This window comes from Phyllobates terribilis, unplaced genomic scaffold (genome assembly GCF_046119375.1).
Source record: "Phyllobates terribilis strain yellow unplaced genomic scaffold, ASM4611937v1 Scaffold_74__1_contigs__length_7073193, whole genome shotgun sequence".
In the NCBI taxonomy this organism is placed as follows: domain Eukaryota; kingdom Metazoa; phylum Chordata; class Amphibia; order Anura; family Dendrobatidae; genus Phyllobates; species Phyllobates terribilis.
This window is the reverse complement of record NW_027362834.1, coordinates 687,712-710,074: the sequence shown is the minus strand read 5'-3', so window position 1 is coordinate 710,074 and position 22,363 is coordinate 687,712. Positions and strand designations below refer to the sequence as shown.

At 43.5% G+C, this 22,363-nt stretch overlaps 10 non-coding genes and 2 pseudogenes across 10 annotated transcripts; all 12 read right to left on the bottom strand.

Annotated features, from left to right (window-relative positions):
• Window positions 1-2,581: 2,581 nt before the first annotated feature.
• On the bottom strand, window positions 2,582-2,774 carry LOC141196234 (U2 spliceosomal RNA). Its single transcript, XR_012268797.1, has one exon. It is a non-coding gene; the product is annotated as a U2 spliceosomal RNA (small nuclear RNA).
• Window positions 2,775-3,244: 470 nt separating this feature from the next.
• On the bottom strand, window positions 3,245-3,383 carry LOC141196492 (U2 spliceosomal RNA; annotated as a pseudogene).
• Window positions 3,384-4,498: 1,115 nt separating this feature from the next.
• On the bottom strand, window positions 4,499-4,689 carry LOC141196717 (U2 spliceosomal RNA). Its single transcript, XR_012269115.1, has one exon. It is a non-coding gene; the product is annotated as a U2 spliceosomal RNA (small nuclear RNA).
• A 1,115-nt stretch (window positions 4,690-5,804) lies between these two features.
• Window positions 5,805-5,995, bottom strand: LOC141196716 (U2 spliceosomal RNA). The gene has a single exon (XR_012269114.1). It is a non-coding gene; the product is annotated as a U2 spliceosomal RNA (small nuclear RNA).
• Window positions 5,996-7,110: 1,115 nt separating this feature from the next.
• Window positions 7,111-7,301, bottom strand: LOC141196715 (U2 spliceosomal RNA). Its single transcript, XR_012269113.1, has one exon. It is a non-coding gene; the product is annotated as a U2 spliceosomal RNA (small nuclear RNA).
• A 1,115-nt stretch (window positions 7,302-8,416) lies between these two features.
• Window positions 8,417-8,607, bottom strand: LOC141196714 (U2 spliceosomal RNA). Its single transcript, XR_012269112.1, has one exon. It is a non-coding gene; the product is annotated as a U2 spliceosomal RNA (small nuclear RNA).
• A 1,115-nt stretch (window positions 8,608-9,722) lies between these two features.
• On the bottom strand, window positions 9,723-9,913 carry LOC141196713 (U2 spliceosomal RNA). Its single transcript, XR_012269111.1, has one exon. It is a non-coding gene; the product is annotated as a U2 spliceosomal RNA (small nuclear RNA).
• Window positions 9,914-11,028: 1,115 nt separating this feature from the next.
• LOC141196688 (U2 spliceosomal RNA) lies at window positions 11,029-11,219 on the bottom strand. The gene has a single exon (XR_012269088.1). It is a non-coding gene; the product is annotated as a U2 spliceosomal RNA (small nuclear RNA).
• A 1,120-nt stretch (window positions 11,220-12,339) lies between these two features.
• On the bottom strand, window positions 12,340-12,562 carry LOC141196298 (U2 spliceosomal RNA; annotated as a pseudogene).
• Window positions 12,563-18,949: 6,387 nt separating this feature from the next.
• Window positions 18,950-19,140, bottom strand: LOC141196711 (U2 spliceosomal RNA). Its single transcript, XR_012269109.1, has one exon. It is a non-coding gene; the product is annotated as a U2 spliceosomal RNA (small nuclear RNA).
• A 1,115-nt stretch (window positions 19,141-20,255) lies between these two features.
• On the bottom strand, window positions 20,256-20,446 carry LOC141196710 (U2 spliceosomal RNA). Its single transcript, XR_012269108.1, has one exon. It is a non-coding gene; the product is annotated as a U2 spliceosomal RNA (small nuclear RNA).
• Window positions 20,447-21,561: 1,115 nt separating this feature from the next.
• Window positions 21,562-21,752, bottom strand: LOC141196709 (U2 spliceosomal RNA). Its single transcript, XR_012269107.1, has one exon. It is a non-coding gene; the product is annotated as a U2 spliceosomal RNA (small nuclear RNA).
• Between the last annotated feature and the right edge of the window lie 611 nt (window positions 21,753-22,363).

Here is a 22,363-nt window from a genome sequence, read left to right as displayed (position 1 = left end):
GTGGCGAATCTGGGTGCTTGCTTAATCGGGGTACTAGAGGTCTCCTCAGTTCCACATAATGCCGGTGGTGCATTCATGCTGGATGAGGACCCTTCCTCTTGACTCTGAGATACGGCAACATCTAGAGCCAGAACATCGATCAATTCCACAGAGAGCGAACCCTCGGTTAATCTTATGGAACCCCTACGACCGTCCTTCTGTGGAACTACCAGCGGGCCCTCTGGCGGAGCCGTTGAAGGATTTGGTCCGGACCCGTCAGCGTGCACCAACCCAGGTCCAGGGGCAGGTGTAGTAATACTCCCTCCGAAGTATTCTTGGATAGTCAGTTGACCTGACTTAAACATGTCATATGTTTTTGACTTTTTGCTCGGACAATTCCTGAAGGCGTGACCTGCCTTCCCACATAGGTTACATACGATCTCAGAGTCACACGTAGCGGAGGTGTGCCCACTCTTACCGCACTTGTTGCAAAAGACTACATGAGCCCTTGTACAATTTTCTCGTGTATGCCCATATTCATGACAATTCCGGCATTGAAGGGGCATTCCTGGGTAGCGTAGGAATCCCCTGACATTACCAATGGCAAAATTAGCAGGCGGGTGGTGAAGACCACCAATGCCGCTCTGATCTGGATGGAACTTCACCAGGTATTTCCTCTTCCCATTCCAGAAGCGCTGGGAGTTGAGGATATCATGTGAGAAGCGCACTGACTTGCAGTAACGCTTCAAAAAGGTTTCGATATCGCCCTCAGAGACGAATGGGCTGTACATGAAGATCACCAAGGGTACTTCCTCTTCACCGTACAGGAAGTCAAAGCTCAGCCCGTTCAGTCTCTCATCGTCCTTGTCCGCAACCATCAGTGCTGCATGGATATTATCACAGCATGATTTAGCCATAAAGGAAATGGTATATCGCCCACGGAATTCCTGATCGTAAAGACACAGGATCTTATCTCGCTCCAGGTGGAAGAACCCAAAAAGAATCTCATGCACGATGTACTGCAGATTCTTCTCATGGCGCTGGCATTCATCCACCATGATTCTAATGGACTGTCGCAGTGGAGTCTCCCCCACCGCAAATCCAAAAGAAAAAGGCATTTTCGGCCCTCAGGGACTAAGCCCTCCCCCAATAGTAACAAGGGAATGAATCCCACAAAAGCAGGAACAAACCCAAGACCGAGGGAGGGGTACCCCAAGAACTTACACAGCCCACTAAGCGATAAAGCTCAGCAAAGGAAAACGCCCTTATTTCCTCGGGTCGCCCCGAAGACAAGACGCGATCGCTCCCCGTTGTCCGGGGACTAAGCCGACCTGCCAATAGCTGCAAGGGGGTGAAGCTCCCTCCGTTAAGAGAGAGCGATCCCCCAAGGCCAACAAGTCAGGTACCCCAGGCACCTCCTAGCCGAGACCAAGGCAGCAACCGTTAGATCACTGCACCTGATCCTAGCCAAAAGGCCGAGAAGCGATAACCAGAATTGGTTTCAAACTACGGAGCCACCCAAGGATCCTGAAAAGTCCATTTGTGGAGATGAGCTCCTGGACTCCCGTTAAGAAGACATGTTGTCAACCTCTAGATCCCTTACATGCCTGCACTTTTCGGCTTGCTGCTGCTGCAATCCACGCGTTTTAGATCTGCATAACTCCACCTCTTTAAACACAGCACCTTCACCCCCTGCTGTTCCCACCCGCCTCAACACCGTTGGAAGGGAGGAGAACCAATTAAGGGGGGGGGTGGGGTGGAACGAGCAGCTGTCTACCCTTAGCAGGAGGGCTCCTGATTACATACCTCTCCTGCTGCTGCTGCTGCTGGCTGTCCAGCAGCAGACTGAAGGTGGCTGCTGCTGTGCACAGGTATATAAAGGCTCAGAGCCTATTATGACACGCGCAGCCAGCGTTCCATTGCCACATTCCATCTACTGCAGGCAGGATACCTGGCTGGCTGAATGTCGCTGAGAAGCTCACAGAGACCGCCATAAGCAACAGTTTAACAGAATGCCACAGACTAATCAACCAAACTTTTTGGGTTGGGTTCTCTTTTATAGTCTGCAGGCATTAAATGAAAGAAGTCAGTGTTCCAGCAGAAGGAGACAACGTTTCAGAAAAGGCATTGTAGCAAACCAAAAAAGAAATTTTAAGCGCAGCAGAGTAACCAGCGCACATACCTGTTAGCTCAGGTGAGTTTAAAAGGCTGCTGTTGATAACAAGGGCATTTGCTAAATAGATGGTGTGTGTGCAACAATATACTGAAAGGTCAATTATATTGTGCAGCTTATCTCACCACCTGTAGTTATTTAGGTGAAAGCTCCAAAATGCTTGCCTAATATGTCTGTTTATCCAAAAGGAAGTAAAAAGGGAGAGCTAGAAAGATAGCATTGCATCACATTACATGGCAATGCAATGCACAGTTGCTGAAGTTGAACCAAAATGAGCTTGTAATCTGGCTTCTGCAACTTTGAACATGAAAAATCCAATGAGGAGAAGAAAAGCAAAGCCAAAGAGTCCATCCCAAAATCCGACAAACAAGCAAAATGAACAAAAAACATTGAATTCAATTCTTTCTGATTTTAGAAACTGCATTAAAGAAGGGGTGCACCGGTCCTGGAGATACTGCAATACCAGGTCAATGCGTGGAGTGGACAGAGCAAGCTCTTTTTCCATCTCCCTGTTCTAAAAATCCATTTAATATATGGTCCCCAGATAGGGGACGTATCAGATATTAAACTGATAAGAACAGATTTTTTGATTGAATATATCTTTTATTAGCACAAAAAATAAGTTAACAGACAGTGTACAGTGCCGCAGCCCAGTACACCCAGAATTCTACATCATATTTACATAGCATGAGGATACGACGCACTAACTAGACACATCACACCCCTATGCTACACAAAACACTCAATCTGAAAGAAAAAGCATGTCAATCAATACAGTACGACGAACCGTGATAAGGGATGGGGATTGGGAAAAAGGGGATGGGGAGGGGAAAATCACAGGCCCGAAGCTTTATTGAAAGACAAGACACATAAGGGGAGAGGGGGAGGAGGGGTTTAGTCCTCATCCTCGTCCTCCGGACCGTCTTCGATGGAATAGTCTCTGAGCAGGCTGTGGATCAGCCTGCGGCAGTCCTGGATGGACATCCTCTCCCTCCTCAAGATGAGCCGGTTCCTGGCGACCCAAACGGCATCCTTGAAGCAGTTCATAAGGCGCCAAGCCTCCTGGATGGCTCCGACGGTATGAACCCCAGGGAAGAGTCCATAAAGCACAGAATGGTGCGATAGGCTCGCCCTGGGGACAGAGTTCCTCAGGTCGTCCTCAAGGGCAGTCAACAGGCGCTGTGCAAATCAGATACTACACTTGATCTTAGCCAAAAGGCCGAGAAGCGATAACCAGAATTGGTTTCAAACTACGGAGCCACCCAAGGATCCTGAAAAGTCCATTTGTGGAGATGAGCTCCTGGACTCCCGTTAAGAAGACATGTTGTCAACCTCTAGATCCCTTACATGCCTGCACTTTTCGGCTTGCTGCTGCTGCAATCCACGCGTTTTAGATCTGCATAACTCCACCTCTTTAAACACAGCACCTTCACCCCCTGCTGTTCCCACCCGCCTCAACACCGTTGGAAGGGAGGAGAACCAATTAAGGCGGGGGGTGGGGCGGAACGAGCAGCTGTCTACCCTTAGCAGGAGGGCTCCTGATTACATACCTCTCCTGCTGCTGCTGCTGCTGGCTGTCCAGCAGCAGACTGAAGGTGGCTGCTGCTGTGCACAGGTATATAAAGGCTCAGAGCCTATTATGACACGCGCAGCCAGCGTTCCATTGCCACATTCCATCTACTGCAGGCAGGATACCTGGCTGGCTGAATGTCGCTGAGAAGCTCACAGAGACCGCCATAAGCAACAGTTTAACAGAATGCCACAGACTAATCAACCAAACTTTTTGGGTTGGGTTCTCTTTTATAGTCTGCAGGCATTAAATGAAAGAAGTCAGTGTTCCAGCAGAAGGAGACAACGTTTCAGAAAAGGCATTGTAGCAAACCAAAAAAGAAATTTTAAGCGCAGCAGAGTAACCAGCGCACATACCTGTTAGCTCAGGTGAGTTTAAAAGGCTGCTGTTGATAACAAGGGCATTTGCTAAATAGATGGTGTGTGTGCAACAATATACTGAAAGGTCAATTATATTGTGCAGCTTATCTCACCACCTGTAGTTATTTAGGTGAAAGCTCCAAAATGCTTGCCTAATATGTCTGTTTATCCAAAAGGAAGTAAAAAGGGAGAGCTAGAAAGATAGCATTGCATCACATTACATGGCAATGCAATGCACAGTTGCTGAAGTTGAACCAAAATGAGCTTGTAATCTGGCTTCTGCAACTTTGAACATGAAAAATCCAATGAGGAGAAGAAAAGCAAAGCCAAAGAGTCCATCCCAAAATCCGACAAACAAGCAAAATGAACAAAAAACATTGAATTCAATTCTTTCTGATTTTAGAAACTGCATTAAAGAAGGGGTGCACCGGTCCTGGAGATACTGCAATACCAGGTCAATGCGTGGAGTGGACAGAGCAAGCTCTTTTTCCATCTCCCTGTTCTAAAAATCCATTTAATATATGGTCCCCAGATAGGGGACGTATCAGATATTAAACTGATAAGAACAGATACTACACTTGATCTTAGCCAAAAGGCCGAGAAGCGATAACCAGAATTGGTTTCAAACTACGGAGCCACCCAAGGATCCTGAAAAGTCCATTTGTGGAGATGAGCTCCTGGACTCCCGTTAAGAAGACATGTTGTCAACCTCTAGATCCCTTACATGCCTGCACTTTTCGGCTTGCTGCTGCTGCAATCCACGCGTTTTAGATCTGCATAACTCCACCTCTTTAAACACAGCACCTTCACCCCCTGCTGTTCCCACCCGCCTCAACACCGTTGGAAGGGAGGAGAACCAATTAAGGCGGGGGGTGGGGTGGAACGAGCAGCTGTCTACCCTTAGCAGGAGGGCTCCTGATTACATACCTCTCCTGCTGCTGCTGCTGCTGGCTGTCCAGCAGCAGACTGAAGGTGGCTGCTGCTGTGCACAGGTATATAAAGGCTCAGAGCCTATTATGACACGCGCAGCCAGCGTTCCATTGCCACATTCCATCTACTGCAGGCAGGATACCTGGCTGGCTGAATGTCGCTGAGAAGCTCACAGAGACCGCCATAAGCAACAGTTTAACAGAATGCCACAGACTAATCAACCAAACTTTTTGGGTTGGGTTCTCTTTTATAGTCTGCAGGCATTAAATGAAAGAAGTCAGTGTTCCAGCAGAAGGAGACAACGTTTCAGAAAAGGCATTGTAGCAAACCAAAAAAGAAATTTTAAGCGCAGCAGAGTAACCAGCGCACATACCTGTTAGCTCAGGTGAGTTTAAAAGGCTGCTGTTGATAACAAGGGCATTTGCTAAATAGATGGTGTGTGTGCAACAATATACTGAAAGGTCAATTATATTGTGCAGCTTATCTCACCACCTGTAGTTATTTAGGTGAAAGCTCCAAAATGCTTGCCTAATATGTCTGTTTATCCAAAAGGAAGTAAAAAGGGAGAGCTAGAAAGATAGCATTGCATCACATTACATGGCAATGCAATGCACAGTTGCTGAAGTTGAACCAAAATGAGCTTGTAATCTGGCTTCTGCAACTTTGAACATGAAAAATCCAATGAGGAGAAGAAAAGCAAAGCCAAAGAGTCCATCCCAAAATCCGACAAACAAGCAAAATGAACAAAAAACATTGAATTCAATTCTTTCTGATTTTAGAAACTGCATTAAAGAAGGGGTGCACCGGTCCTGGAGATACTGCAATACCAGGTCAATGCGTGGAGTGGACAGAGCAAGCTCTTTTTCCATCTCCCTGTTCTAAAAATCCATTTAATATATGGTCCCCAGATAGGGGACGTATCAGATATTAAACTGATAAGAACAGATACTACACTTGATCTTAGCCAAAAGGCCGAGAAGCGATAACCAGAATTGGTTTCAAACTACGGAGCCACCCAAGGATCCTGAAAAGTCCATTTGTGGAGATGAGCTCCTGGACTCCCATTAAGAAGACATGTTGTCAACCTCTAGATCCCTTACATGCCTGCACTTTTCGGCTTGCTGCTGCTGCAATCCACGCGTTTTAGATCTGCATAACTCCACCTCTTTAAACACAGCACCTTCACCCCCTGCTGTTCCCACCCGCCTCAACACCGTTGGAAGGGAGGAGAACCAATTAAGGCGGGGGGTGGGGTGGAACGAGCAGCTGTCTACCCTTAGCAGGAGGGCTCCTGATTACATACCTCTCCTGCTGCTGCTGCTGCTGGCTGTCCAGCAGCAGACTGAAGGTGGCTGCTGCTGTGCACAGGTATATAAAGGCTCAGAGCCTATTATGACACGCGCAGCCAGCGTTCCATTGCCACATTCCATCTACTGCAGGCAGGATACCTGGCTAGCTGAATGTCGCTGAGAAGCTCACAGAGACCGCCATAAGCAACAGTTTAACAGAATGCCACAGACTAATCAACCAAACTTTTTGGGTTGGGTTCTCTTTTATAGTCTGCAGGCATTAAATGAAAGAAGTCAGTGTTCCAGCAGAAGGAGACAACGTTTCAGAAAAGGCATTGTAGCAAACCAAAAAAGAAATTTTAAGCGCAGCAGAGTAACCAGCGCACATACCTGTTAGCTCAGGTGAGTTTAAAAGGCTGCTGTTGATAACAAGGGCATTTGCTAAATAGATGGTGTGTGTGCAACAATATACTGAAAGGTCAATTATATTGTGCAGCTTATCTCACCACCTGTAGTTATTTAGGTGAAAGCTCCAAAATGCTTGCCTAATATGTCTGTTTATCCAAAAGGAAGTAAAAAGGGAGAGCTAGAAAGATAGCATTGCATCACATTACATGGCAATGCAATGCACAGTTGCTGAAGTTGAACCAAAATGAGCTTGTAATCTGGCTTCTGCAACTTTGAACATGAAAAATCCAATGAGGAGAAGAAAAGCAAAGCCAAAGAGTCCATCCCAAAATCCGACAAACAAGCAAAATGAACAAAAAACATTGAATTCAATTCTTTCTGATTTTAGAAACTGCATTAAAGAAGGGGTGCACCGGTCCTGGAGATACTGCAATACCAGGTCAATGCGTGGAGTGGACAGAGCAAGCTCTTTTTCCATCTCCCTGTTCTAAAAATCCATTTAATATATGGTCCCCAGATAGGGGACGTATCAGATATTAAACTGATAAGAACAGATACTACACTTGATCTTAGCCAAAAGGCCGAGAAGCGATAACCAGAATTGGTTTCAAACTACGGAGCCACCCAAGGATCCTGAAAAGTCCATTTGTGGAGATGAGCTCCTGGACTCCCGTTAAGAAGACATGTTGTCAACCTCTAGATCCCTTACATGCCTGCACTTTTCGGCTTGCTGCTGCTGCAATCCACGCGTTTTAGATCTGCATAACTCCACCTCTTTAAACACAGCACCTTCACCCCCTGCTGTTCCCACCCGCCTCAACACCGTTGGAAGGGAGGAGAACCAATTAAGGCGGGGGGTGGGGTGGAACGAGCAGCTGTCTACCCTTAGCAGGAGGGCTCCTGATTACATACCTCTCCTGCTGCTGCTGCTGCTGGCTGTCCAGCAGCAGACTGAAGGTGGCTGCTGCTGTGCACAGGTATATAAAGGCTCAGAGCCTATTATGACACGCGCAGCCAGCGTTCCATTGCCACATTCCATCTACTGCAGGCAGGATACCTGGCTGGCTGAATGTCGCTGAGAAGCTCACAGAGACCGCCATAAGCAACAGTTTAACAGAATGCCACAGACTAATCAACCAAACTTTTTGGGTTGGGTTCTCTTTTATAGTCTGCAGGCATTAAATGAAAGAAGTCAGTGTTCCAGCAGAAGGAGACAACGTTTCAGAAAAGGCATTGTAGCAAACCAAAAAAGAAATTTTAAGCGCAGCAGAGTAACCAGCGCACATACCTGTTAGCTCAGGTGAGTTTAAAAGGCTGCTGTTGATAACAAGGGCATTTGCTAAATAGATGGTGTGTGTGCAACAATATACTGAAAGGTCAATTATATTGTGCAGCTTATCTCACCACCTGTAGTTATTTAGGTGAAAGCTCCAAAATGCTTGCCTAATATGTCTGTTTATCCAAAAGGAAGTAAAAAGGGAGAGCTAGAAAGATAGCATTGCATCACATTACATGGCAATGCAATGCACAGTTGCTGAAGTTGAACCAAAATGAGCTTGTAATCTGGCTTCTGCAACTTTGAACATGAAAAATCCAATGAGGAGAAGAAAAGCAAAGCCAAAGAGTCCATCCCAAAATCCGACAAACAAGCAAAATGAACAAAAAACATTGAATTCAATTCTTTCTGATTTTAGAAACTGCATTAAAGAAGGGGTGCACCGGTCCTGGAGATACTGCAATACCAGGTCAATGCGTGGAGTGGACAGAGCAAGCTCTTTTTCCATCTCCCTGTTCTAAAAATCCATTTAATATATGGTCCCCAGATAGGGGACGTATCAGATATTAAACTGATAAGAACAGATACTACACTTGATCTTAGCCAAAAGGCCGAGAAGCGATAACCAGAATTGGTTTCAAACTACGGAGCCACCCAAGGATCCTGAAAAGTCCATTTGTGGAGATGAGCTCCTGGACTCCCGTTAAGAAGACATGTTGTCAACCTCTAGATCCCTTACATGCCTGCACTTTTCGGCTTGCTGCTGCTGCAATCCACGCGTTTTAGATCTGCATAACTCCACCTCTTTAAACACAGCACCTTCACCCCCTGCTGTTCCCACCCGCCTCAACACCGTTGGAAGGGAGGAGAACCAATTAAGGCGGGGGGTGGGGTGGAACGAGCAGCTGTCTACCCTTAGCAGGAGGGCTCCTGATTACATACCTCTCCTGCTGCTGCTGCTGCTGGCTGTCCAGCAGCAGACTGAAGGTGGCTGCTGCTGTGCACAGGTATATAAAGGCTCAGAGCCTATTATGACACGCGCAGCCAGCGTTCCATTGCCACATTCCATCTACTGCAGGCAGGATACCTGGCTGGCTGAATGTCGCTGAGAAGCTCACAGAGACCGCCATAAGCAACAGTTTAACAGAATGCCACAGACTAATCAACCAAACTTTTTGGGTTGGGTTCTCTTTTATAGTCTGCAGGCATTAAATGAAAGAAGTCAGTGTTCCAGCAGAAGGAGACAACGTTTCAGAAAAGGCATTGTAGCAAACCAAAAAAGAAATTTTAAGCGCAGCAGAGTAACCAGCGCACATACCTGTTAGCTCAGGTGAGTTTAAAAGGCTGCTGTTGATAACAAGGGCATTTGCTAAATAGATGGTGTGTGTGCAACAATATACTGAAAGGTCAATTATATTGTGCAGCTTATCTCACCACCTGTAGTTATTTAGGTGAAAGCTCCAAAATGCTTGCCTAATATGTCTGTTTATCCAAAAGGAAGTAAAAAGGGAGAGCTAGAAAGATAGCATTGCATCACATTACATGGCAATGCAATGCACAGTTGCTGAAGTTGAACCAAAATGAGCTTGTAATCTGGCTTCTGCAACTTTGAACATGAAAAATCCAATGAGGAGAAGAAAAGCAAAGCCAAAGAGTCCATCCCAAAATCCGACAAACAAGCAAAATGAACAAAAAACATTGAATTCAATTCTTTCTGATTTTAGAAACTGCATTAAAGAAGGGGTGCACCGGTCCTGGAGATACTGCAATACCAGGTCAATGCGTGGAGTGGACAGAGCAAGCTCTTTTTCCATCTCCCTGTTCTAAAAATCCATTTAATATATGGTCCCCAGATAGGGGACGTATCAGATATTAAACTGATAAGAACAGATACTACACTTGATCTTAGCCAAAAGGCCGAGAAGCGATAACCAGAATTGGTTTCAAACTACGGAGCCACCCAAGGATCCTGAAAAGTCCATTTGTGGAGATGAGCTCCTGGACTCCCGTTAAGAAGACATGTTGTCAACCTCTAGATCCCTTACATGCCTGCACTTTTCGGCTTGCTGCTGCTGCAATCCACGCGTTTTAGATCTGCATAACTCCACCTCTTTAAACACAGCACCTTCACCCCCTGCTGTTCCCACCCACCTCAACACCGTTGGAAGGGAGGAGAACCAATTAAGGCGGGGGGTGGGGTGGAACGAGCAGCTGTCTACCCTTAGCAGGAGGGCTCCTGATTACATACCTCTCCTGCTGCTGCTGCTGCTGGCTGTCCAGCAGTAGACTGAAGGTGGCTGCTGCTGTGCACAGGTATATAAAGGCTCAGAGCCTATTATGACACGCGCAGCCAGCGTTCCATTGCCACATTCCATCTACTGCAGGCAGGATACCTGGCTGGCTGAATGTCGCTGAGAAGCTCACAGAGACCGCCATAAGCAACAGTTTAACAGAATGCCACAGACTAATCAGCCAAACTTTTTGGGTTGGGTTCTCTTTTATAGTCTGCAGGCATTAAATGAAAGAAGTCAGTGTTCCAGCAGAAGGAGACAACGTTTCAGAAAAGGCATTGTAGCAAACCAAAAAAGAAATTTTAAGCGCAGCAGAGTAACCAGCGCACATACCTGTTAGCTCAGGCGAGTTTAAAAGGCTGCTGTTGATAACAAGGGCATTTGCTAAATAGATGGTGTGTGTGCAACAATATACTGAAAGGTCAATTATATTGTGCAGCTTATCTCACCACCTGTAGTTATTTAGGTGAAAGCTCCAAAATGCTTGCCTAATATGTCTGTTTATCCAAAAGGAAGTAAAAAGGGAGAGCTAGAAAGATAGCATTGCATCACATTACATGGCAATGCAATGCACAGTTGCTGAAGTTGAACCAAAATGAGCTTGTAATCTGGCTTCTGCAACTTTGAACATGAAAAATCCAATGAGGAGAAGAAAAGCAAAGCCAAAGAGTCCATCCCAAAATCCGACAAACAAGCAAAATGAACAAAAAACATTGAATTCAATTCTTTCTGATTTTAGAAACTGCATTAAAGAAGGGGTGCACCGGTCCTGGAGATAATGCAATACCAGGTCAATGCGTGGAGTGGACAGAGCAAGCTCTTTTTCCATCTCCCTGTTCTAAAAATCCATTTAATATATGGTCCCCAGATAGGGGACGTATCAGATATTAAACTGATAAGAACAGATACTACACTTGATCTTAGCCAAAAGGCCGAGAAGCGATAACCAGAATTGGTTTCAAACTACGGAGCCACCCAAGGATCCTGAAAAGTCCATTTGTGGAGATGAGCTCCTGGACTCCCGTTAAGAAGACATGTTGTCAACCTCTAGATCCCTTACATGCCTGCACTTTTCGGCTTGCTGCTGCTGCAATCCACGCGTTTTAGATCTGCATAACTCCACCTCTTTAAACACAGCACCTTCACCCCCTGCTGTTCCCACCCGCCTCAACACCGTTGGAAGGGAGGAGAACCAATTAAGGCGGGGGGTGGGGTGGAACGAGCAGCTGTCTACCCTTAGCAGGAGGGCTCCTGATTACATACCTCTCCTGCTGCTGCTGCTGCTGGCTGTCCAGCAGCAGACTCAAGGTGGCTGCTGCTGTGCACAGGTATATAAAGGCTCAGAGCCTATTATGACACGCGCAGCCAGCGTTCCATTGCCACATTCCATCTACTGCAGGCAGGATACCTGGCTGGCTGAATGTCGCTGAGAAGCTCACAGAGACCGCCATAAGCAACAGTTTAACAGAATGCCACAGACTAATCAACCAAACTTTTTGGGTTGGGTTCTCTTTTATAGTCTGCAGGCATTAAATGAAAGAAGTCAGTGTTCCAGCAGAAGGAGACAACGTTTCAGAAAAGGCATTGTAGCAAACCAAAAAAGAAATTTTAAGCGCAGCAGAGTAACCAGCGCACATACCTGTTAGCTCAGGTGAGTTTAAAAGGCTGCTGTTGATAACAAGGGCATTTGCTAAATAGATGGTGTGTGTGCAACAATATACTGAAAGGTCAATTATATTGTGCAGCTTATCTCACCACCTGTAGTTATTTAGGTGAAAGCTCCAAAATGCTTGCCTAATATGTCTGTTTATCCAAAAGGAAGTATAGAGGGAGAGCTAGATAGATAGCATTGCATTACATTACATTACATGGCAATGCAATGCACAGTTGCTGAAGTTGAACCAAAATGAGCTTGTAATCTGGCTTCTGCAACTTTGAACATGAAAAATCCAATGAGGAGAAGAAAAGCAAAGCCAAAGAGTCCATCCCAAAATCCGACAAACAAGCAAAATGAACAAAAAACATTGAATTCAATTCTTTCTGATTTTAGAAACTGCATTAAAGAAGGGGTGCACCGGTCCTGGAGATACTGCAATACCAGGTCAATGCGTGGAGTGGACAGAGCAAGCTCTTTTTCCATCTCCCTGTTCTAAAAATCCATTTAATATATGGTCCCCAGATAGGGGACGTATCAGATATTAAACTGATAAGAACAGATTTTTTTTTTTTTTTTTTTTTTTTTTTTTTACACTCAGATTACAAAGTCTTGGAATCAACAAAAAGATAAGAAGACTCAAATCCATCATCGTGCATTCTACCAATTTTAATACTTCTCCAAATCTTTTATTTTCTTTTTCTTTTATATATATATATTTATTTATTTTTTCCCTCTTTTTTTTTTTTTTTTAAATTATATAGTTTTGGCTATTTTTTTTTGTTTGTTTTTGTTCTTCTTTTTTTGTTTTTCCACAGGTTTTCAAAAAATCAAATCTTACAAGGTAAGTTCATTCCATTTACATTGTTTCCATTTCTCATTTGCTTTCACCTTGCCAAGCGTCATTTTGTCCCTCCAGAAATACATGTACAAATAACTTAGACATAATTTAATACACTGGTCGACTGTTACTTCCTTATGTTTAAACACTAAAATGTTCCTTGCTTTCCACAATGCCGCCTTCACACATGCAATAATAATCCATACAATTTTAAAATCCTCCTCTCTTATCCCCATCCCATAAAATACTCTGTTAAAATCCAAAAAATTAACAGTACTCACAGCTCTCACTATATTGCACACTTTCCTCCATATTGTCTGTGCAAAATTACAATTCCAGAAGATGTGCATGGGTGTTTCACTATTCCCACACCTGGATCTTGGGCACACTTCAGATCTTACCAACCCACGCCTGTGTTGGAACTCACGGGTTGGCAGGCAGTCTTTTACTATACACCAGAGTAAATCCTTGTGTTCATTAGATAACACACTATAATTTACATTCATCCAGATTCTTTCCACAATTTTGAATGAAAAATGTTCCACAGGACTGATACCTATTCTCTCTTCCAGGATTTTTAGGATTTTTTTATGGCATTTAAGAACATTTATTTCGACCATCTTAAGTTTAAAATCTCTTAAAATTTTTCCTAAAACAATATAATTTCCTGGAGGTAAAAACCTATAAGGCCTATTTAGAGACATCTCCAACCATTTATAATTTCTAATATAGAAACCTAAATTATATATAGAAAACAACTTTAGCTTAGAGCCTGGTCCTAATAAAGTGCATACACAGTTCGCTACATACTTTGCATATAAAAAGGACCTAATATCCGGAAAACCTTTCCCACCTTTTTTCTTTGATTTATATATCTCCTCTCTCTTTACTCTTTCCATCTTGGATCTCCATAAAAAATTAAAACATACCTTAATAACTCTCTTCATGATATTATTTTGGGGGATAAAAACTGTTGAGACATATAAAAACATTGGGAGTAAAACCTGTCTAATAATTAAAATTTTTCCTTCCAGGGTAAGATCTCTCAACTGCCAGAAAGTAATCTTTTTCTTAACTCTTTCCAGCAGAGACTCCCAATTTCTTACATTACCACCTGACTCTGAGAAATAAATACCTAAAATTTTTACTTCATTCATTCTTGTTAATTTACACTCAGAATCTACAATAAAATCACCAACAGTTAAAATACCAGATTTTTCCATGTTAATTTTAAAACCCGATGCGCCCCCAAACCAATCCACTGTTCTTATGGCTCTGTTCATGCTTCTAGTGTCTTTAACTAAAACCGTCACATCATCCATATATGCCACCACTTTAACTTGTTCATTGCAACTCCCGGGAATAAAAAAAACATTGATTACCTTATCTCTCCTAAAAGCTGCTAAAAGTGGTTCAATTGCACAAATAAAAAGAATAGGGGATAAGGGACACCCCTGTTTAACGCCACAGTTTATTTTTACATTATCAGATAAAAAACCATTAATAGATATTTTGCTAAAACATGATTTGTAAAGAGATTTAATACGTTTGCTAAAAACATCCGGGCATCCCATTTTCTCTAAAACTGCAAATAAAAAATCATGGGCAACTCTATCGTACGCTTTTTCAAAATCCAAAGTAATTAGAGCAAGCTTTTGTTTTCTGTCTAAAACATCCCATAAAACATCCCTGATTAAAATCAATGAGTCGCTGATTCTCCGATTTGGCACTGCACACGTCTGATCCACTTCTATTACTGAGCCGATTACCTTTTTTAATCTATTTGCTAGTAACTTTGCATATACCTTACAGTCCGTATTTAAAAGGGTTATTGGTCTCCAATTTTTAATCAGTTCTTTATTTCCTTTCTTAAATAATAAAACAATAAGACCCTCCCACCACGACTCTGGGACACTAAAAGATGCTTCTGCTTCTAAAATTACTTCATAAAAATCCTCACCCATGATCTCCCATAAACACTTGTAAAATTCAACAGGTAGTCCATCTGCTCCCGGCGTTTTGTTATTTTGTAGCGTATTAATTGTATTAAAACTTCCTCTTTAGTAAAATTCCCTATTAAAAAAGATTTATCTTCCGCATTAAAATTTTTTTCCAGTCCTTCTAAAAAATGTTTTTTTAGAGACACATCCGTGTTTTTAACAGAAAATAAATCATCATAAAATTCTTTTGCTTTCATCTTCTTCCCCTCCAAACTTGTTTCTCCTTCCAAAACCTTCATATAATCCTTCTTGTCACATATTTTTTTAAAAAAGAATTTTGTGCATTTTTCATCCTCGTCTAAAACTTTTACTCGGGAATTAAAAATAATTTCTTTACCTTTTTCTTTCAGGCAGTTTTGGATCTTTTCTTTTGTTGTTCGGATCGCCTCCTCCATATCACATCCGTTATTTTCGAGGTGAAAAAAACATTGCAGTTTAGCATTAAGATCATTATAAAAAATACGTTTTGCAGCAGCTTTCTTCTTTCCTTCTTTAATAAAAAATATTTTTACCTCCTTCTTGACAAAATCCCACCAATTAAAAATAGATTTAAAAAACGGTTTTTTTAGCTTCAGTTTTTCATACAGCTTTTTAAAACCTTCCATAACCACCTCGTCTTGTAGTAGGGATACATTAAATTTCCAGTGTGACGGTCTTTTATCCACATCTGATTCTATTTTAAAACTACATTCTATTATTTTATGATCTGAAAAAGGTGTTGAATGCGTTTTAAAACCTGAGCATGTTAGGGCTTGAGATATAAAAATATAATCTATTCTGGATGAAACACCTCTCCCCACCCAAGTGACTTCATGCTCCTTTTTTTGTCCATCTAATGCCCATGTATCTTTAAGATTAAAAGCTGCTAAAATATTTCTAAGACATGAAGCTGACCCATCTTTTACATTTTTTAAATGACAATTAAAATCCCCACCTAAAACTAATGGATCTACTCCAGGTAAAAACAGCTGCAACAGTTCAAACAAATGTAATCTCAAGGCTTTTTCTGCATTTGCATACACATTAAAACACCTCACTTTCTTCCCATTTTTCTGCACATCAATTCTTAAAATCCTCCCAGGGTATATCTCTTCATAATTTACAATCTCCCAATCTTTAGAGCATAAAAACCCCACACCATCACTTTTTGACTCGTTCCCACCAGAAAAGCATAAGTTACCCTTCCATATACCCTGTAAATATTCATAGCTTATTTTTTTTGTCAAATTACATTCTTGTAGAAAGATAAAATCAATATTTTCATTATTTAAAAAATCATATAAAGCAGTTCTCTTATATAGGTCGTTAAACCCCTGAACATTCAGGGACATTGAGCGGATCATCTTCTAACATTTAGTGCAGGGCTCTTCCCTCCGCCCTCATTCTCTACTGCCGGAGAAGATGGGTCTACCTCCAGATCTGATACATCCGAAGATGACACACTCCCCAGCAGACTTGTTGCTTCTAATGCCTTTACTTTCCCACCACATGGTATTCCTTCATTATCACTTCTATCCACACTTCTTTTTAGAGATTTTTCTGTGCAGTCCATTTGTACCTGCGCGCAAGGTAAGCTCTGCGACAGGGAATTAGTAGGAGTGGACTCCACTACTTCTGGAATATCACTTTCCCCTCCACAACTACTCCCTTTACTTAGTGGAGAAATTTCTTGCAACATTTGACTCTTCTCTTCTCTCTTCTGATCTTCTTTCTTCTGTTCTTCTATCTTCTTCTTTTCATTCTTATCTTCTTTCTTCTTATCTTCTTTCTTCTGCTCTTCTCTCTTTTTCCTTTCCATCTGTTTCTTTATCTCCATGGCCCTTTTTTCTATGTCCTCTATCCTCTTCTGTTTTTCCTCTTCCTTCTTTCTCTTCCTTTCTTCCAACTTCCTTTCCTCTTCTTCTTGTGATTTTTTAACCCGTTCCTCCTTCTTCTTCTCCTTCATTGCCCGTCCCTCCTCTTCCTCTTTTCTCTTTCTTTCTGTCTCCTCCTTCTCACTCCTTTCTTTCTCCTCTTCCCCTTTTTCCTCTTCAGCAGCAATGCCTGCTTCCACATCGTCTTTAGCTTCTTGTTGCTGTTCTTCAGGCGATGTGTCCATCTCCTCTACATCCTTTTTCTTATTTTTAGGGCACTCATCCATCTGGTGAGGAGTACCCATGCAACTAAAACACTTGTTACATTCTGCATCCAGATGTCCATATTTTTTACACACACGGCAGTAGTGTGGCATCCCTGGGAAGAATAAATAACCGCGGCTATGGTTGATATAAACCTGCGGCGGAGGTCTGGACACGCCCCCCTCCTCATTCGGGTTCTTCCTAAATGATACCACATACACACGTTTCCCGTTCCACACTCCAAACTGTGTTTCCCCGCGTCTCTTAGGGATGATTTTGTCACAATACATTGATAGGTAACTTTCAACCTCAGAGTCTGTAATAAATGGACTAAACAAATGAATCGTCAGTACTTTCATTGAAAACTGAAAAGAGGGGATTACTTTCACCCCCTCCAGCTCTACCTTCTCTTTATTTACTTCATAAAGAGCGTAGGCACTTTCACACTGCGAGGCTTTATTAAGCGTAACATCATAAAGTCCTCGAGAAAAAAAAGATTGAAAGCAAAAAAGATGCTCCTTGTCGATCTTCAAGAGCTTACAAATAACATTGAAAATAAATTGAGAATCTTTCACCTGCCGGTGGTCAGGAGCAACCACGAACCTGATGGTGTCCTTCAGCGGATGCTCCTCCGAGAAATAATCATTCGGGTTGCTTGCTTGATTCTCCTTCCTTCCTCCAGGGTTTCTCCTTGTCTCCATGATTTTCCTCTTCTTTTCCAGATACCAAGGAAAATATTACACACGGATCGCAGCCTCCACGAAGTTCGTCCTCCCTCCAACACACCGTCCTCCATAAAGAAAAGGCACTGCAGCTTTAGCACCGATTCCCAAAAGCAGCACTGGATATCTCCAAAGGCCAAGAATCGGTTCTGCCACCACAGCAACCTTCAGCCCAATGTCACAACCCACTACAGATCGTGCCAAAAGGCCGAGAAGCGATAACCAGAATTGGTTTCAAACTACGGAGCCACCCAAGGATCCTGAAAAGTCCATTTGTGGAGATGAGCTCCTGGACTCCCGTTAAGAAGACATGTTGTCAACCTCTAGATCCCTTACATGCCTGCACTTTTCGGCTTGCTGCTGCTGCAATCCACGCGTTTTAGATCTGCATAACTCCACCTCTTTAAACACAGCACCTTCACCCCCTGCTGTTCCCACCCGCCTCAACACCGTTGGAAGGGAGGAGAACCAATTAAGGCGGGGGGTGGGGTGGAACGAGCAGCTGTCTACCCTTAGCAGGAGGGCTCCTGATTACATACCTCTCCTGCTGCTGCTGCTGCTGGCTGTCCAGCAGCAGACTGAAGGTGGCTGCTGCTGTGCACAGGTATATAAAGGCTCAGAGCCTATTATGACACGCGCAGCCAGCGTTCCATTGCCACATTCCATCTACTGCAGGCAGGATACCTGGCTGGCTGAATGTCGCTGAGAAGCTCACAGAGACCGCCATAAGCAACAGTTTAACAGAATGCCACAGACTAATCAACCAAACTTTTTGGGTTGGGTTCTCTTTTATAGTCTGCAGGCATTAAATGAAAGAAGTCAGTGTTCCAGCAGAAGGAGACAACGTTTCAGAAAAGGCATTGTAGCAAACCAAAAAAGAAATTTTAAGCGCAGCAGAGTAACCAGCGCACATACCTGTTAGCTCAGGTGAGTTTAAAAGGCTGCTGTTGATAACAAGGGCATTTGCTAAATAGATGGTGTGTGTGCAACAATATACTGAAAGGTCAATTATATTGTGCAGCTTATCTCACCACCTGTAGTTATTTAGGTGAAAGCTCCAAAATGCTTGCCTAATATGTCTGTTTATCCAAAAGGAAGTATAGAGGGAGAGCTAGATAGATAGCATTGCATTACATTACATTACATGGCAATGCAATGCACAGTTGCTGAAGTTGAACCAAAATGAGCTTGTAATCTGGCTTCTGCAACTTTGAACATGAAAAATCCAATGAGGAGAAGAAAAGCAAAGCCAAAGAGTCCATCCCAAAATCCGACAAACAAGCAAAATGAACAAAAAACATTGAATTCAATTCTTTCTGATTTTAGAAACTGCATTAAAGAAGGGGTGCACCGGTCCTGGAGATACTGCAATACCAGGTCAATGCGTGGAGTGGACAGAGCAAGCTCTTTTTCCATCTCCCTGTTCTAAAAATCCATTTAATATATGGTCCCCAGATAGGGGACGTATCAGATATTAAACTGATAAGAACAGATACTACACTTGATCTTAGCCAAAAGGCCGAGAAGCGATAACCAGAATTGGTTTCAAACTACGGAGCCACCCAAGGATCCTGAAAAGTCCATTTGTGGAGATGAGCTCCTGGACTCCCGTTAAGAAGACATGTTGTCAACCTCTAGATCCCTTACATGCCTGCACTTTTCGGCTTGCTGCTGCTGCAATCCACGCGTTTTAGATCTGCATAACTCCACCTCTTTAAACACAGCACCTTCACCCCCTGCTGTTCCCACCCGCCTCAACACCGTTGGAAGGGAGGAGAACCAATTAAGGCGGGGGGTGGGGTGGAACGAGCAGCTGTCTACCCTTAGCAGGAGGGCTCCTGATTACATACCTCTCCTGCTGCTGCTGCTGCTGGCTGTCCAGCAGCAGACTGAAGGTGGCTGCTGCTGTGCACAGGTATATAAAGGCTCAGAGCCTATTATGACACGCGCAGCCAGCGTTCCATTGCCACATTCCATCTACTGCAGGCAGGATACCTGGCTGGCTGAATGTCGCTGAGAAGCTGACAGAGACCGCCATAAGCAACAGTTTAGCAGAATGCCACAGACTAATCAACCAAACTTTTTGGGTTGGGTTCTCTTTTATAGTCTGCAGGCATTAAATGAAAGAAGTCAGTGTTCCAGCAGAAGGAGACAACGTTTCAGAAAAGGCATTGTAGCAAACCAAAAAAGAAATTTTAAGCGCAGCAGAGTAACCAGCGCACATACCTGTTAGCTCAGGTGAGTTTAAAAGGCTGCTGTTGATAACAAGGGCATTTGCTAAATAGATGGTGTGTGTGCAACAATATACTGAAAGGTCAATTATATTGTGCAGCTTATCTCACCACCTGTAGTTATTTAGGTGAAAGCTCCAAAATGCTTGCCTAATATGTCTGTTTATCCAAAAGGAAGTAAAAAGGGAGAGCTAGAAAGATAGCATTGCATCACATTACATGGCAATGCAATGCACAGTTGCTGAAGTTGAACCAAAATGAGCTTGTAATCTGGCTTCTGCAACTTTGAACATGAAAAATCCAATGAGGAGAAGAAAAGCAAAGCCAAAGAGTCCGTCCCAAAATCCGACAAACAAGCAAAATGAACAAAAAACATTGAATTCAATTCTTTCTGATTTTAGAAACTGCATTAAAGAAGGGGTGCACCGGTCCTGGAGATACTGCAATACCAGGTCAATGCGTGGAGTGGACAGAGCAAGCTCTTTTTCCATCTCCCTGTTCTAAAAATCCATTTAATATATGGTCCCCAGATAGGGGACGTATCAGATATTAAACTGATAAGAACAGATACTACACTTGATCTTAGCCAAAAGGCCGAGAAGCGATAACCAGAATTGGTTTCAAACTACGGAGCCACCCAAGGATCCTGAAAAGTCCATTTGTGGAGATGAGCTCCTGGACTCCCGTTAAGAAGACATGTTGTCAACCTCTAGATCCCTTACATGCCTGCACTTTTCGGCTTGCTGCTGCTGCAATCCACGCGTTTTAGATCTGCATAACTCCACCTCTTTAAACACAGCACCTTCACCCCCTGCTGTTCCCACCCGCCTCAACACCGTTGGAAGGGAGGAGAACCAATTAAGGCGGGGGGTGGGGTGGAACGAGCAGCTGTCTACCCTTAGCAGGAGGGCTCCTGATTACATACCTCTCCTGCTGCTGCTGCTGCTGGCTGTCCAGCAGCAGACTGAAGGTGGCTGCTGCTGTGCACAGGTATATAAAGGCTCAGAGCCTATTATGACACGCGCAGCCAGCGTTCCATTGCCACATTCCATCTACTGCAGGCAGGATACCTGGCTGGCTGAATGTCGCTGAGAAGCTCACAGAGACCGCCATAAGCAACAGTTTAACAGAATGCCACAGACTAATCAACCAAACTTTTTGGGTTGGGTTCTCTTTTATAGTCTGCAGGCATTAAATGAAAGAAGTCAGTGTTCCAGCAGAAGGAGACAACGTTTCAGAAAAGGCATTGTAGCAAACCAAAAAAGAAATTTTAAGCGCAGCAGAGTAACCAGCGCACATACCTGTTAGCTCAGGTGAGTTTAAAAGGCTGCTGTTGATAACAAGGGCATTTGCTAAATAGATGGTGTGTGTGCAACAATATACTGAAAGGTCAATTATATTGTGCAGCTTATCTCACCACCTGTAGTTATTTAGGTAAAAGCTCCAAAATGCTTGCCTAATATGTCTGTTTATCCAAAAGGAAGTAAAAAGGGAGAGCTAGAAAGATAGCATTGCATCACATTACATGGCAATGCAATGCACAGTTGCTGAAGTTGAACCAAAATGAGCTTGTAATCTGGCTTCTGCAACTTTGAACATGAAAAATCCAATGAGGAGAAGAAAAGCAAAGCCAAAGAGTCCATCCCAAAATCCGACAAACAAGCAAAATGAACAAAAAACATTGAATTCAATTCTTTCTGATTTTAGAAACTGCATTAAAGAAGGGGTGCACCGGTCCTGGAGATACTGCAATACCAGGTCAATGCGTGGAGTGGACAGAGCAAGCTCTTTTTCCATCTCCCTGTTCTAAAAATCCATTTAATATATGGTCCCCAGATAGGGGACGTATCAGATATTAAACTGATAAGAACAGATACTACACTTGATCTTAGCCAAAAGGCCGAGAAGCGATAACCAGAATTGGTTTCAAACTACGGAGCCACCCAAGGATCCTGAAAAGTCCATTTGTGGAGATGAGCTCCTGGACTCCCGTTAAGAAGACATGTTGTCAACCTCTAGATCCCTTACATGCCTGCACTTTTCGGCTTGCTGCTGCTGCAATCCACGCGTTTTAGATCTGCATAACTCCACCTCTTTAAACACAGCACCTTCACCCCCTGCTGTTCCCACCCGCCTCAACACCGTTGGAAGGGAGGAGAACCAATTAAGGCGGGGGGTGGGGTGGAACGAGCAGCTGTCTACCCTTAGCAGGAGGGCTCCTGATTACATACCTCTCCTGCTGCTGCTGCTGGCTGTCCAGCAGCAGACTGAAGGTGGCTGCTGCTGTGCACAGGTATATAAAGGCTCAGAGCCTATTATGACACGCGCAGCCAGCGTTCCATTGCCACATTCCATCTACTGCAGGCAGGATACCTGGCTGGCTGAATGTCGCTGAGAAGCTGACAGAGACCGCCATAAGCAACAGTTTAACAGAATGCCACAGACTAATCAACCAAACTTTTTGGGTTGGGTTCTCTTTTATAGTCTGCAGGCATTAAATGAAAGAAGTCAGTGTTCCAGCAG